The sequence below is a fragment of the Lissotriton helveticus genome, chromosome 4_1 (genome assembly GCF_964261635.1).
Source record: "Lissotriton helveticus chromosome 4_1, aLisHel1.1, whole genome shotgun sequence".
NCBI classification, from domain to species: domain Eukaryota; kingdom Metazoa; phylum Chordata; class Amphibia; order Caudata; family Salamandridae; genus Lissotriton; species Lissotriton helveticus.
The window spans coordinates 84,448,742-84,463,919 of NC_136063.1; the positions used below are offsets into that span (position 1 = coordinate 84,448,742).

Below are 15,178 nucleotides of genomic sequence, written 5' to 3' on the forward strand. Positions count from 1 at the left end.
CATTTTGAAACTAAAAGAAGGGAGATTTTGAAGAAAAAAAATCAGGGAACTTGGTTTTCCCGAGTGACACATATTAAAGCAAAGGCAGTTTTAGGTAGGAGACAGCTAAAATAAAGACATTTTTGGCTTAAAAAAAGCAACAGACTCCTAACGGAAGTGGGTCTGTTGGCAAATATATGACTGCACACTGCACTAAACAGCACCTTTAGGGAAGGGTTACACCATAACATATTGTAAATAGCACTAGACATCACCTATCTTGAAGGGTTGTTTGAACTAATCCCAGTCACTGGTATCTACTTGGGATGCACCCCAACCGATTGTTATTTTGCATACCATGCCACTTCAGTTTCGACCCAGTCATATGCAAATCAGTCTTGACCTTGCTCCAGTCACAACAGTTCAGCCCTCACTGCTAATCCGGGTTCTCTCTGAACTGGAACACAAGCGACTCTGATCCAGTTTTGCCCTAGTTATGGGCTCATCAGCTGGGTACAGCTTGGTTCCACTGAAACTGTGTGCACGGGACCCCTGTCTGTGCATACACATACCACTTAGAGGACAATCTAAATGTGCTTAATCACAGCTTGAGATAGAAACTTTGGTTGTGGTGTGGACTAGTTAACATTTCCATGTGTTTCTGTATGGAAAGCCATTTACGCTGGTGACTGATCACCAAGCTTTGCTAATCTAAAAAGCCAAGATGCCTCCTCGCATTGAACAATGGGGACTACGATTGCAAGAGTACAATTATATAATTGTGCAACATCCAGGAAAGGATCAAAATCCTGATGACTACTTTCTGAGAATGGCTATACATGTCCACGGGACTCCATCCAAAATGACTGAGTTCTGCATCAATTTCATTGTCAAGTCAAGTACACCAGCTCCTGTATCGTTAGCCTAAAATTATATTGATAGTGACTTGCTCGAATTGAAAGACATAATTACTAATCAGTTGTGGATCAAACCTGTCGACCTCTCAGTAACGAGGGTGAATATCAAAAGAACAAGAATGTCAAAGATGAATTGTCGATTACTCAGGAAGGATTTATACTTAGAAGATCCTGATTCCAGAGAGTTTGTGATAAAAAGGGATTGAAGTGGCACACGAAGGACATTGTGGTATTGTTGCCACAAAGAGAGCTGTTTGAGGCCGAGTTTGGTTGCCATACATAGATGAAAGAGTTGAAAAGGAATTCAAGGCCTTTCACATATGCAACTGCCTGTCAACCAAGGTTACTTGACATACTCTGAATATGTTAGAACTCCCTAAACATGCCTGGGAGAGACACACTATCAGTTTCTTCGGTTCTCATGATAATCGACATCTTTTGATGGTGATTGTAGATTAATGTTCATGTTTTCCTTTGGTTAAAGATCTCTCATTCATGACTAATGAATCTTTGCATCTTTGCAACATGGGGCTACCAGCCATTGTAAAGTCTGACAGTGGTCCACCCTCAACAGTAAAGAGTTAAAAGAATTTTTAGAGCAGTTTTTAACATAAAGCATCAAAAGATCACACCTTTTTGGCCACAGGTCAATGGACTTGTTGAGTGTTTTATACGTACCCTAAAGAAAGAAGTGCAGCGGGAAGCTCTTGAGATGCTAGATTTGAAAACAGTATTGAATTCTTCTCTACGAACCTATCATTCACCACCCCACTCAACAACAGGTGAAATTGCTGTGACTATGATGTTCAAGAGCCTAATGACAACCAAGTTACCCCAATGGACTCGATGGACCATCGAAAGAGATGAAAGTGAACAAATGATTCATACAAGGACCTTGGTTAACACACAGAAAGTGAACGTTTATGCGGGTAAGAGGCAACAGGCAAAAGACATCTTGTTAATAAAAGGAGATTTTGTGATCGCTCGACAGATGCACAAAAGAAAATCTGATGCTTCTTAAGATGCTGAACCTTTCCAAGTGGTCCCTACCAAAGGACCCATGGTGACAGCCCAGCACCCTGGGGAGTCTATTACCAGAGACTCTTCTCACTTTAGACCTGTGTTTTATCGGTCTCAACTCGAAATGGTGAGGGAACGACTGACTCTGAAAACTCAGTGACTGTTCTTTAGCAATCTCTGACGCTGAAGATAACAGTTTACAGCTTCCAGAAACCAGATCGAGTCGGATGATCAAAGCACCAAGGAGACTGATTGAAGAGATTTAGTTGTACATATATATATTACCTATTGGTGGTCGCCAGTAGGGAGTTATAGTTAGGACCAAGTTTTCATAGGAAGAAAATTTTTTGTTTTGCTTATAACTTTGGCGTCATTTGATGAATCTTCATGACATTTTCCAAACTAATTCTTTGTTCATATCAACTCCTATGTTGAAAGTTTGGGGGTGATTCATCAAGGGGGGGCCTAGATAAAAGGGGGGTCCCATAACGTGTTTTCACCATGTTCATTTCCATAGGAAACTTTAGACAAGGCTACAGGTCGAACGGGTGAACGGAATTAACCCAAATGTGGCACGGAGAAGGGTCTTGGTCTATAAAGCACGCTTTTGTTTATTTGGTGTAAATCCGTTCAATAATTTTGGAGAAATATTAATATTTACAGATATCAATATTTGGGAATTCTGCCATCTGACTGGCTGAGGCGTTTAGAGCTTGCTGCTTACTGGCTGCGAGCGGTTGCAACTAGGAAGTGTTGGCCGCCATTTTTTGATTTCGTTGAAACGAGTAAGGGGAACAAGCATTTGCAATGCAATAGGGCTCGCATTAGTAAAATTTGAGGGATTATTATTGTAAATGACAAAGTTTTTTTTTTTTATTTTAACTTGTGGAAAATTCTAACTTTGGCATTTACAATGCTAATAGTGTTAATTAGTGGAAATGTGACACCTTCTGTTTGGACTTGAGCACACATTGCTTCCTATTAAAGATGGCAGTAAATGCACTGTTTTTTATTTAGCTATCTTTGAACAGTACACCGAAGGCTGCAAAAACTTGCACTTATGGTTGAGCGCTACGTTCGCGCGTTTCCTGCCTTTTCATATTTTTGAAGTGGTTTCTGTTCACTGAAACCATATCCGGTTTGCGAGTATATAGGGCAGCTTTCTTTCCCTAGTTTCTCGAATACCTTAATTTATGTTGAAGTACAGTACTTGAACATATTGTGATATGGTTTTGTACTTTTTATCTTTAGGCTGACCACTGTGCATGTCGTTAACCTTTGATAGATAACAGGTCATTGTAATACAGCATGTACATTGTATGACTTTGATGAACACTTGTGTGCATTGTCGTCCGGTGGTGTGGGTGATTTGCGTTAACTGGCTGGGCATTGCGTGGGTGAGTGGTGTTGTGTGGGTGTGAGTTGCACTGCGTGGGTGTGAGTTGCAATGCATATGTTAGAGTGGTGCTGCGTGGGTGACTGTGGGGACTTGCTGGTGTGATAAGGGCACGTACGTGTGAATGTGAGTTGTGCACAAGAGTCACGTTAGAGGGAGCAGAGCGTGATGGGAGTCGGCGTCTGTATTGAGAGATGAAAAAAATGAGAGACCGAGTTAAGGGGGGACAGAAATAATTTTAAATCGAAGGAAAATAACATTTAAGTTGAATAATGGTCAAGGAAAGACGACCTTTTGAAAAATTACGTAAAAATCTAATAAGAAATGAGATTAAGGAAGGAAATTTTCAAGGCCAAGTCAGAGAGAATTTATATAGTCAAGTCAGAGAATTTATATAGCGCACTACATACCCAGAGGGTCTCAAGGCGCTTAGAAAGGGGAGGAGTATTACTTGTCAAATATCCACGTTTTAAGTTGCTTTCTGAATGCTAGGTGGTTCTGGGTAAGGCGAAGGTAGGCGGGGAGTGAGTTCCATGTTTTAGCAGCCAGGTATGAGAAGGATCTGCCTCCCATGGTGGTCTTGTTGATGCGAGGTACAGTGGCGAGGGCTTGGCTGGAAGAACGTAGTTGGCGGGAGGGGGTGTAGAAGGACAGTCGTGAGTTGAGGCATTCTGGTCCGATGTCGTAGAGTGATTTGTGTGCGTGGGTTAGCAGTCGGAAAGTGATCCTCTTATTGACAGGTAGCCAGTGGAGGTCTTTAAGGTGACCAGAGATGTGTTCGTTGCGTGGGATGTCTAATATGATCCTGGCTGAGGCATTTTGGATTCGTTGGAGTTTCTTCTGGAGTTTAGCGGTAGTGCCTGCGTAGAGGGTGTTTCCGTAGTCCAGTCGGCTCGTGACCAGAGCATGGGTGACTGTTTTCCTTGTTTCGGTGGGGATCCAGCGAAATGTTTTTCTGAGCATGCGAAGAATGTTGAAGCAGGAAGAGGATACGGCGCTGACTTGTCTGTTCATTGAGAGTGAAGAATCCAGGATGACGCCTAGGTTCCGTGCGTGGTCTGTCGGGATGGGTGCTTTTCCGAGGGCTTCCGGCCACCAGGAGTCGTCCCATGCAGAGGGGGATGTACCTAAGATGAGGACTTCTGTTTTGTCTGAATTCAGTTTCAGACGGCTTTGTTTCATCCATTCGGCAACTTCTTTCATTCCTTCGTGTAGGTTAGTTTTGGCGGTGCTGGGGTCATTGGTGAGAGAAAGGATTCGTTGAGTGTCATCCGCGTAAGAGATGATGTTGAGGTTGTGTTGGCGGGCGATGGCCGCGAGGGGGCTCATGTATACGTTGAAGAGGGTGGGGCTGAGAGAGGATCCTTGTGGTACGCCACAGATGACTTCAGTGGCCTCGGACTTGAATGGTGGGAGGCGGACTCTCTGGGTTCTTCCGGTGAGGAACGAGGTGATCCATTCAAGTGCTTTTCCTTGGATTCCGATGTTATTGAGGCGTTGTAAAAGGGTGCTGTGGCAGACTGTATCGAATTCTGCAGAGAGGTCGAGGAGGATGAGGGCGACTGTGTCTCCATTGTCCAGTAGAGTTCGAATGTCGTCTGTTGCTGCGATGAGGGCGGTCTCAGTGGCGTGTGAATGTGAAGGGGGGGATGTGTTTTAAGGTGTGGTAAGTGTCTTTGCGCGCAGTACATCAAATGTACCAAAATAATGAAACTTTCCTCTTAGATTTTGATGCAAGTACGTAAACAGCAAAAACCAAGTCGGGAAACAACATTTACAACGTCTGATGTGACTGTGGAAGTTCCGTCGTTTCTTGTCCTTGAGTTCCTATTTGAAATTCACAGGGGATGTCTGGTAAGAGATAAGAATCTTTATAGCTCAACTTAAAGCACGCCAGTATCCTGGTGTGGTTTCGTGACCGACGGCCCCATCCCTCCCTTAAAAACATGATGTCCCACCCACACATTTGCAGCTGATGTTTGCATCTCACAGGGGATGCCCGCCAACAGATAAGAATCTTAATGGCTGAACTGTAAACACTCCAGTCTCCTGCTGTGGTTTTGTCAACACACTCCCCCAGGCCTCCCTTTGAAAAAAAAAACATGATGGACCACACAATTGTAGATTTATTTTGTGTTTGTTTGTTACAAATGTTCAGTGGTTAAGAGGACATAGTGAGTAGGTCTAATTTATTTTTTTTAAAGAATATTAAGAACACACTTTGAAGGTTTTGTGCATCAGAGTAGGGATGTGGCTGTGGCTGTGGGTAGTGTGTGAAACGAGACAAAGTGTGACGCCAGAGAATGCTGGGGGGAGAAAGTCTGCGAGTCAGACTGATGGCCGTGAAGTGTGACATGATACGACTGCAGCAGGGCCTGTAAAATAGAGGTTGCTTGCCAACTCTGCTATTATATTTTTAAATCCTACAAGTGGGTGGTGTAAAGCTGTACTGCATTGACATTTATGCCATTTCTTCACGTCCTGTGCTCTACTACTGTGGGTTCACTAAAGCACAACTATGCGAATTAATTTGACAAAAGGAGGAGAACACATGCAGAGAGGGAGGGGTGGGTGGCATGCTCTCGCATCTTAAGTGCCAAAATTGCGAGCAATAATAAAAAGTGGCGTTGCGTGGGTGAGAGTGAAGCTGCATGGGTGAGTAGCGCTTCATGGGTAAGTGTGGCGCTGCGTGGTTGAGTAGAGCTGCGTGGGTGAGATTGGAGTTGCGTGGCTTAGTGGGCTTGCATGGGTGAGTGGACTTGCGTGGGTGTGATTTGCGCTGCGTAGGTGAGAATTGGGCTGCATGGGTGAGAGTTGCGCTGTATGAGTTGCATTGCATGAGTGAGTGGCATTTTGTGAATGAGTAGCGTTGCGTGGCTGAGTGGCGTTGCGTGGGTGAGTGGCGTTGCGTGGGTGAGAGTGAAGCTGCATGGGTGAGTAGCGCTTCATGGGTGAGTGTGGCGCTGCGTGGGTGAGTAGAGCTGCGTGGGTGAGATTGGCGTTGCATGGATGAGTGGCATTGCGTGGTAACTGGACTTGCGTGGGTGTGATTTGCGCTGCGTAGGTGAGAATTGGGCTGCGTGGGTGAGAGTTGCGCTGTATGAGTTGCGTTGCGTGAGTGAGTGGCGTTTTGTGAATGAGTGGCGTTGCTTGTGTGAGTGGTGTTGCGTGGGTGAGTGGGGTTGCAAATTTGCGTGTGATTGTTAAAGAGTACACTGATATGCTGGGGTGCAGCTGGAGGGAGTACACAGACATGCTTGTGGTTAAGAGTGGCACTGCGTGGCTGAGTGGCGTTGCGTGAGTGAGTGGCGTTGCGTGGGTGAGAGTGAAGTTGCATGGGTGAGTAGCGCTTCATGGGTGAGTGTGGCGCTGCGTGGGTGAGTAGAGCTGCGTGGGTGAGATTGACGTTGGGTTGCTGAGTGGTGTTGCGTGGGTGATTGGACTTATGTGGGTGAGAATTGTGCTGTGTGGGTGAGAGTTGCGCTGGATGAGTTGCATTGCGTGAGTGAGTGGCGTTTTGTGAATGCGTGGCTGAGTGGCGTTGCGTGGGTGAGTGGGGTTGCAAATTTGCATGTGTGTGTGATTGTTAAAGAGTACACGGATATGCTGGGGTCCAGCTGGAGGGAGTACACAGACATGCTTGTGGTTAAGAGTGGCACTGCGTGGCAGTGTGGCGCTGCGTGGGTGAGTAGAGCTGCGTGGGTGAGATTGGCGTTGCGTGGCTGAGTTGCGTTGCGTGGCTGAGTGGCGTTGCGTGGGTGAGTGGACTTGCGTGGGTGTGATTTGCGCTGCGTAGGTGAGAATTGTGCTGCGTGGGTGAGAGTTGCGCTATATGAGTTGGGTTTTGTGAGTGAGTGACGTTTTGTGAATGAGTGGCGTTGCGTGGCTGAGTGGGGTTGCGTGGGAGAGAGTGAAGCTGCATGGGTGAGTAGCGCTTCATGGGTGAGTGTGGTGCTGCGTGGGTGAGTAGAGCTGCGTGGGTGAGATTGGCGGTGCGTGGCTGAGTTGCGTTGCGTGGCTGAGTGGCGTTGCGTGGGTGAGTGGACTTGCGTGGGTGTGATTTGCGCTGCGTAGGTGAGAATTGTGCTGCGTGGGTGAGAGTTGCGCTATATGAGTTGGGTTTTGTGAGTGAGTGGCGTTTTGTGAATGAGTGGCGTTGCGTGGCTGAGTGGGGTTGCGTGGGTGAGAGTGAAGCTGCATGGGTGAGTAGCGCTTCATGGGTGAGTGTGGTGCTGCGTGGGTGAGTAGAGCTGCGTGGGTGAGATTGGCGTTGCATGGCTGAGTGGCGTTTGTTCATATTAGCCGTTTTTGAACAAGAAATACTTTATTTGGGTGCTTGAAACAAATGGAGGACAAAGAACTAACTGTGACTCTCGAGGTGCATTTCATTAGTGCGCACTGTGGTTACAGCAGAGCCGGGAAACGGGGCAGGGCCTGCGGCCCTGAATAAGTGACGGGAGTCCAGTAGCATGTGGTTACAGCAGAGCCGGGAAGCGAGGCAATAAAAGGGTGCACGGATTAAGCGAGGCAGGGCCTGCGGCCCTGAATAAGTGACGGGCGTCCAGTAGCATGTGGTTACAGCAGAGCCGGGAAGCGAGGCAGGGCCTGCGGCCCTGAATAAGTGACGGGAGTCCAGTAGCATGTGGTTACAGCAGAGCCGGGAAGCGAGGCAATAAAAGGGTGCACGGATTAAGCGAGGCAGGGCCTGCGGCCCTGAATAAGTGACGGGCGTCCAGTAGCATGTGGTTACAGCAGAGCCGGGGAGCGAGGCAGGGCCTGCGGCTCTGAATAAGTGACGGCGGGGGGCGGGGCAGCGGAAGCCTTTGATGGTAGCTTCAATTGTGGATGTGGCAGCGAAGCCTTTGATGTGCTAAATGCTGCTGGCAGGGGGAAGGATCGTGCAAGCTCGTCCACGAGGAGCTTGTCACGTGATTCTATTTCTCGTGAACTGTTGGGAATCCGGCTTGAAGAGAGCTAATCAACTGCCTGAATTGAGCCTTTGGGGAAAGAAGCAGATCAGCGACATAAGGGCTCACCCCTGTTTTCTATTTCTGCGAAATAGAAAAGGGGCGAGCCCTAAAAAAGGGCTGAAAATGTAGGACAGAGGAGGGTAGGAGCACTGTAACCTCTGTGGGGTGTTTAGGGTGTGCTCTAGAGTTGGTGCGAAGCGAAGTATTCACCCCTACTGGTGTGAAAGTGCTGGGCTACGGAAATTAAAGGAGGTATTGCCTAGAGTCTGATGCTGCTAAGGTGAACTGCTGCTGGACTCGGGCATTAAAGAGTGAGCCAAAACTTTGTGTCTTGTCCTGTGAAGTCATGTGCCCTGGCTGCTGCACTACAGTGGTGGAAGCAGGGTCAGCATGTGTTTATACCTACTAGGACAAACTACTGACCCCTACTGGTCTGAAAGTCCTGGGGTACGTAAAATATGTGAGATATTGTCTAGAGTCTCATGGTGCTCAGCTGAGCTGCTGACAGACTCTGGGATGAAAGCGTGAGTCCAAAGTGTGTGTCATATGCTGTGAAGTCATGTGCTCTGGCCACTGTGCCACATCTGTCCAAGTAATGTCAGCATGTAGTTAAAACTACTCGGAGGAACTTTTGTTTAGAACATTGTAAGATGTGTATGGTGTTTAGGGGGTGTTATACAGGGAGTGCGAAGGTAAATGTGCGCGTATCAAATGAATTCTGTATTTGTTAAGTGTAAACTACTGATTCCTACGGGTCTGATGGAGCTGGGGCGTAAGCTGAGCTGCTGCCGGAGTTAGGGATAAAGCCGCTGAAGTACTGATCCCTATCGTGAACTTTTAACCTGCACGTGCCGTTAAATGTTCGAGAAAATGTTGCAAAACTATATCCTTAGGTTTAAAAAAATTGATGAACCTTTAACCTGCAGGTGTCATAGAATGATCCAGAAAGTTTAGTGATAAAATAGGTTGAACTTTTGACCTGTATGTGGCACTGAAAATGAAGTAGCTTTTTGTATGGAAAATTCAAAAATAACCAATGGAGATAAGTTTTGGAATGTCGTTGAAGGAATTAAGTATTCTGAATTGCTCTTTAAATGTATTTATATGTAGAGTGACAGAGAAATTGTGCCATTACTGGTTCCATTCTTCATGAAAGCGGTGCATTACATGTAGTGTGTGACAAAGAAAGAATTCCATGAGAGTGTGATATTTGCAATCTGGATACCAACTACAAAGGTGAGGTAGAAATGAATAAGGTGTGTTATGTCTTCTTTAGTAGCGATTAAGTATTTGAGGTGATATTTTTAAGTTTGCATTTGGGATAGTTAATAGTTTTAGTATGTTTCTGAATAATGTGAATAATAAAATGGTAGATATACTAAAATATATGGTAGTAAACGTATTAATGATGGTCTGTTCTTATGAAATAGAAGTGGTTGGGGAGTCTTTCTTTAGAAGAGATGGTTTATAAATGGGTGAGATAAAAAAAATGAAAATGTGAGGTATATTTTCTGTATGACTTTCTTGACATTAGTAAACTACATGTAATTATAAGTAAAACTATTTGTCAGGCTTTGTCCCTGTGCTGGATATACGTAGGTGTTTAAGTGGTCCGGGTTTTGCAGGTGCTGAGCTTTACTATCCCTTTTGAGACAGACGTCAATTTTTACATTACATTTAAGGTTCTTAATATACATATAGTAAAGGGCCGGTATATCAAAAGTTTGGGAATTACAACTTTGTTTACTCTCTTCCTCCCCTGCTGTGCACTCTACAGAGTGTTTAATCGACTTTAGTAACATATAGATGTTTAGCTAGTAAAGGTGGTGTCCTACCACTGGGCCCATTTATCAACCGTGCTATGGGATGGTTTATGTTTTACCCACCAATTTGCATGTTTGCATACTTTTTGCTGAAAAGGGTTGCGGCAGACACCTGTTAAAATTAACTCCATGTATGGGTATAGTGGCGGCACTAGGAATGGTGGGGGGTTCTGTTTCATTTCGTATGGATGGGCGGGGGTGGGGGTGGGGAGGTGGATATGTTGGTGATTACAACACAGAATTTAGTAACATGCAGATGTCGAGCTACTAAAGGCGATATAGTACCAGTATGACCATTTATAGAGCACCCTATGGCATGGTATATGTTTTATCCGCAAATTTGCATGTTTTAATACGTTTTGCTGATGAGCGTTTCAGGGGACATATGTTGAAATTAAGCGTCTGTATGGCTATAGGGGCGCTTCCAGGTGTGCTGGGGCTCTTTCATTTATTGTGTAAAGTTAAGCAAGGGTGGGTGTGGAGGTGGTGTAGTGGTACTGCGACTATTTATAAACCGTCTTATGGTATGGTGTATGTTTTAGTTGCAAAATTGCAGGTTTCAATACCTTTTGATGATGAGCGTTCCGGCAGACACCTGTTGGCATTAAGTCTATGTATGGCTAGCGGGGGCGTTGCCGAGTCAGCAGCGAAGATGGTTGATTCCGAGTGAAGCATGGGACACCAACCGGCCTCATTAGCGATTTCCCCCGTGAAACGCCCGCATTTTCATGATTAGGCTGACTCACTGGACGGCACAGGCGATGTGGCATATGGCGGTGTGAATGCTGGGCGGCTGCATCCTTTCCAGGCGGAGTATCGCTGCAGCGAAAACGGTGTTGGGCTTGCCTGTGCAGCCGTGCCTGTCGTCCCGGATTAACACAGAAAGTGCCCGCCCATCGCAGAGAGTGGGCACTGGGGGCTATGCACAGGTCCAGTGCTGCCGCGGTGGGGGCGGGTGTGTGCTTGGCGGCCGACCAACGCTGACAAAGGCCACATTTGCATGCGGTGCCTCCATGTCCACTGCTGCTACTCCTCCATTTTCAGTAAATCGCCTCACACAGGCCGAGGGAGTGTGCCTGGAAACTTCCAAGCAGCAGGTTTCTGCTAGCAAGGTCTAGCATTGTGCATCCATATCCCGCAATCACAGGTGGCCCCGCAATTGCTCCAGGGCCCCACATGCTTGCAAGTAGTAGCACCGCCATTTAGCTCTGCCCAGCTGGCGGGATGCAGATCACGTCAACACATGTGCAGGCTCCAGCCTGCTCTCCTGTATACTAGTGCCCCAGAGATTTGTGGAATCAGTCGCCTGCCCTCCTGCCTGTGAACAAAGCGGTACTGCCGGGTCCTCCACCTCCCACATTCCACCACCCTGCATTCGCAGAATGGGACACAAAGACCCCAAGCAGAGAACCCTGCCATTTGAAAAAGTAGCAGAGGGGGCACCGTCACACAACACCGAAATGGCCGAGAAAGATCCAGTTGTGTCACGTCCTGAGACCTTGGACGCCTCCGTCACCTCCCTACTGCTGGAAATGAAGGCGGGATTCAAGGCGCTGGACTCCTGCTTTGACTCCTTAGACCAGGCAATTGCATCCTTGGCCAAAGTGGAGGGCCACGACCGACGCCTTGATGTTGTGGAGGCCTGTGTCTCTGATCTGGAGGACGGGATGGCTCAATCCAGGAAGCGGCTGGGAGGGCAGAACGACTACTAAAGGAAGTAGCCATAAAAAATGAGGCCTTGGAGGCTCGCGGACGCGCAACAACGTTCGAATCATGGGGGTTCCGGAGACAACGCCGAGAGGCAGAATGGACCTCTTTGTGGAGAAGCTGCTTACAGATTTGTTCGGTGGGGAGGCTTCACACCAATTTGTGGTGGAGAGGGCCCACAGATCTCTGGGCCACAGGCCCAATCCGGGACTCCCTCCCAGACCTATCATAGAGCGGGTCCTAAACTTCAGGGGCCGCGACACCGCACTCCGACTGGCAAGAGAATGCGGAACTGTCGAGTAGCAAGGGTCCAAACTGGAATTCTATCCTGACTTCACTCAATGGTTCAAGAGGCGCGCCGGAAATTTCTAGGGGTAAACGCTACGTTACGCAATCTTGGACTCAAGTATGGCATGCGGTACCCCGCAAGCCAAAAGGTGGATGTGGGTGGCAGGTTTCGAATATTCAATACCCCTACGGAAGCCCATCAATTCTGCCGCACACATAAGACAAGAAGGTTAAAAGTCTCGATGGAGGGTGCACTGGCCTCCCCACATCACAGCGGTTCTGACGCAAGTGCGGATCTATTTTCAAACACTGCTGCTGAGTGAGGATGTCTTTTATTGCCTTACGTGCACCCCATTTATTGTATGGGAATTCGCTTTGTTATTGTTGTTATTACTGTATAGATATGTCACTAGGTCGGCCTGAGTCTGGGCCTCCATCCCCCTCTGGTGTATCCGCTACCTGTTGGTAAGGGTGATACCCGGGAGTATAAATGGTTTGATGCTGGATGCTCCGCAGCACAAACATTACTGAAGAAGGCCCTACATCGAGTTCCCCCGGGGTAAGGAAAAGCACAAGAAGAATTTACAAGGAATCTATTGATGAACGGAAGATGGAGTTGAAAAAGCAAGCCTGGGATGATCTTGAGAAAGCGTTCGATTTGAGGGAAAATAGACTATTTTGGGAGGTAATAAATCGCCCTTTCCTTAGTGATGAAAAAAGAAACATGATTGCCCATATAGCTGAGGAGACTTGGAAGACCCACTACTCTAAGATTTTTTTGTAACCCAAAGGTGCCACTTTGATAAATCGGGTGAGGATGATATAGATTTTAATAGTGAAACTGCACAACAACTCAGCCTCTCACTCTCTTTGGGTGAAGTAAAGGAGGCACTGAGAAAAGACATCCCCCTTAAGGCACCAGGTCCGGATGCTGTACCACTGGATCTTTTAAAAAATAATCCTGATGTGTGGGTACCATTATTGTTAAATGTCTTCAAAGCAATTATTGTTGGGCGCATTCCATCATCTTGGAAAGAGGCAATAGTTGTCCCGATTTTTAAAAAAAGGAGAAAAAAGTGATCCTGGCTGTTACAGGCTAATTTCTTTAATAGATGCCTCATGTAAGTTGATGGGGAGAGTGATATTGGCCCGTCTGGAGACATGGGCAGACTCCTCTGGCCTTATTGTGGACTCTCAGAACGGGTTTAGAAGGGTTAGGGGGACAGCTGAGCAATGTCTCAATCTTGCCATGATTATGGGTAAGCACGTGAAGGCTAGGAATGCTTCGCTGCACCTGGCATTCATGGACTTATCCAGTGCCCTTGATACTGTATGCAGGGGGAAATTGTGGTTGCTAATGGAAGACATGGGTTTTGAGGAATCCTTGGTCACCCTGCTGCATCAGATATGGCCCTGGAGGAGAGAAGACAGGACCCATTCCATCAACCGAGGGTGTCCGCCAGGGCTGCATCCTGGCCCCGTTCTAGTTTTTAGTTTACACAAACGGCCTGGAAAAATTCCTATTGGAAAAAGGTTCAGATTTTCCTAAAATAAATGGTAAACAAATACCTCTATTATCCTATGCGGATGATACAGTGTTAACGACCCTAACTGCAAACAGTATGCAAATATGCTTGGATGATTTCAATGAATTTATGCTGGGTTTAGATCTTAAGGTAAATTTTACAAAATCCTTCACAATGGTTTGCTGACCAAGTGGGACAGAAACTCGTAGACTTGTTGTTGGTAATTTGATTATTGAGAAGGTCCCAAATTTTAATTATTTGGGTAATCTTTTTAATAAAAATTTGAGTTGGGATCCATTAATAACATCACGTGTACAAAAGACCACTAGATCAATAGAGGCACTCTTCCGTTTTGCAAGCAAACTAGGCCAAAAACCAATAGCAGAACTGAAGACTCTGTATAAATACAAATGTTTGCCGGTCGCGATTTATGGAGCGGAGGTATGGGGATATTATAAGTGTGCTCAACTACAAGTTATGGAGAATTTTTTTTTTAAATGTCTCTTATCAGTGCCGAATAGTTCCCCAAATACTTTTTGTCATACAGAGTTGGGTCTAGATTTCATGAGTGATATCATTCATGTGTCCCCATTACTCCTGTGGGGGAAGATTTGGTCTTCAGAGGATTTGCAGCTCTCAAAAGAAATTTTGAAAGACTGTCTAAAGTTGGAGCATGCAATGCAGATCCCATGGCTGCGCCACGTGATGGAAACTCTTTATGAAATTAGCCTTGGAAACTTTTATGATAAACCAGATTCCATTACTTCGGAAACAAGGTCTGTGATTAAGAATGCATACTATAATATATTGGGTTCGTCAAAAAATAATGAATATTTGTTAAATCAGAGAGTCAAATTGGGGCATCAATTTTATTTATCATTCACTATACACACGCAATGGCGTTTTTATCTGACCAGATTTCGATTAAACACACTGCACTTTTTAGTAGCAAGCAAGGGGGTTGGTGTGAGAGGCTACCCCCCTGCCCATGTGATAATGAAGCCAAATAATGCACTTTGCACTTTGTAGTTTTTTGCACACTTTATAAAACTCCAAGAGTCCGATTTATTAAACCAATTTTAAGAGAAATCAGACCCTGTAATTTTAAAGAAGGTTTTGAGCATTTAAGATCATTGCAACCCCCGGCTATATGTAGTGCTGTGCTAAACTTTATTAGATTGGCACTTATAATTAGAAATCGTTACTAATAGCAGGATAAACTGGTTTTGATATCTTGTATTTTAGATTGTAAGAAAAGGAAACTAATGAAACTGATAAATTATATGGATATACACATTTTATTTGCACACTCCTTGGTAGCTATTCTATAAAAACTAAGTAGGTTGGTGTGAGAGGCTAACCTTATATATGTGATGCCATAGAATGATAATGTATAGCAACATTTTATAATGGCCTTTATAGCTCATAAAATATGTAAATATGAACCATGGTTGTAAAATCAGTGGGTTGGCAGGAGTGGCTAACTAATTTACATATGTGATATTTTAATTTAAAATGCACAGTGCACTTTATATAGGTCAGATTGTGTGTT

At 45.7% G+C, this 15,178-nt stretch overlaps 1 protein-coding gene across 3 annotated transcripts in view; it reads right to left on the reverse strand.

Annotated features, from left to right (window-relative positions):
• The window catches only part of LOC144828380 (zinc finger protein RFP-like), a 341,356-nt gene that overhangs the window by 671 nt on the left and 325,507 nt on the right, over positions 1 to 15,178 (reverse strand). The window lies entirely within an intron of this gene.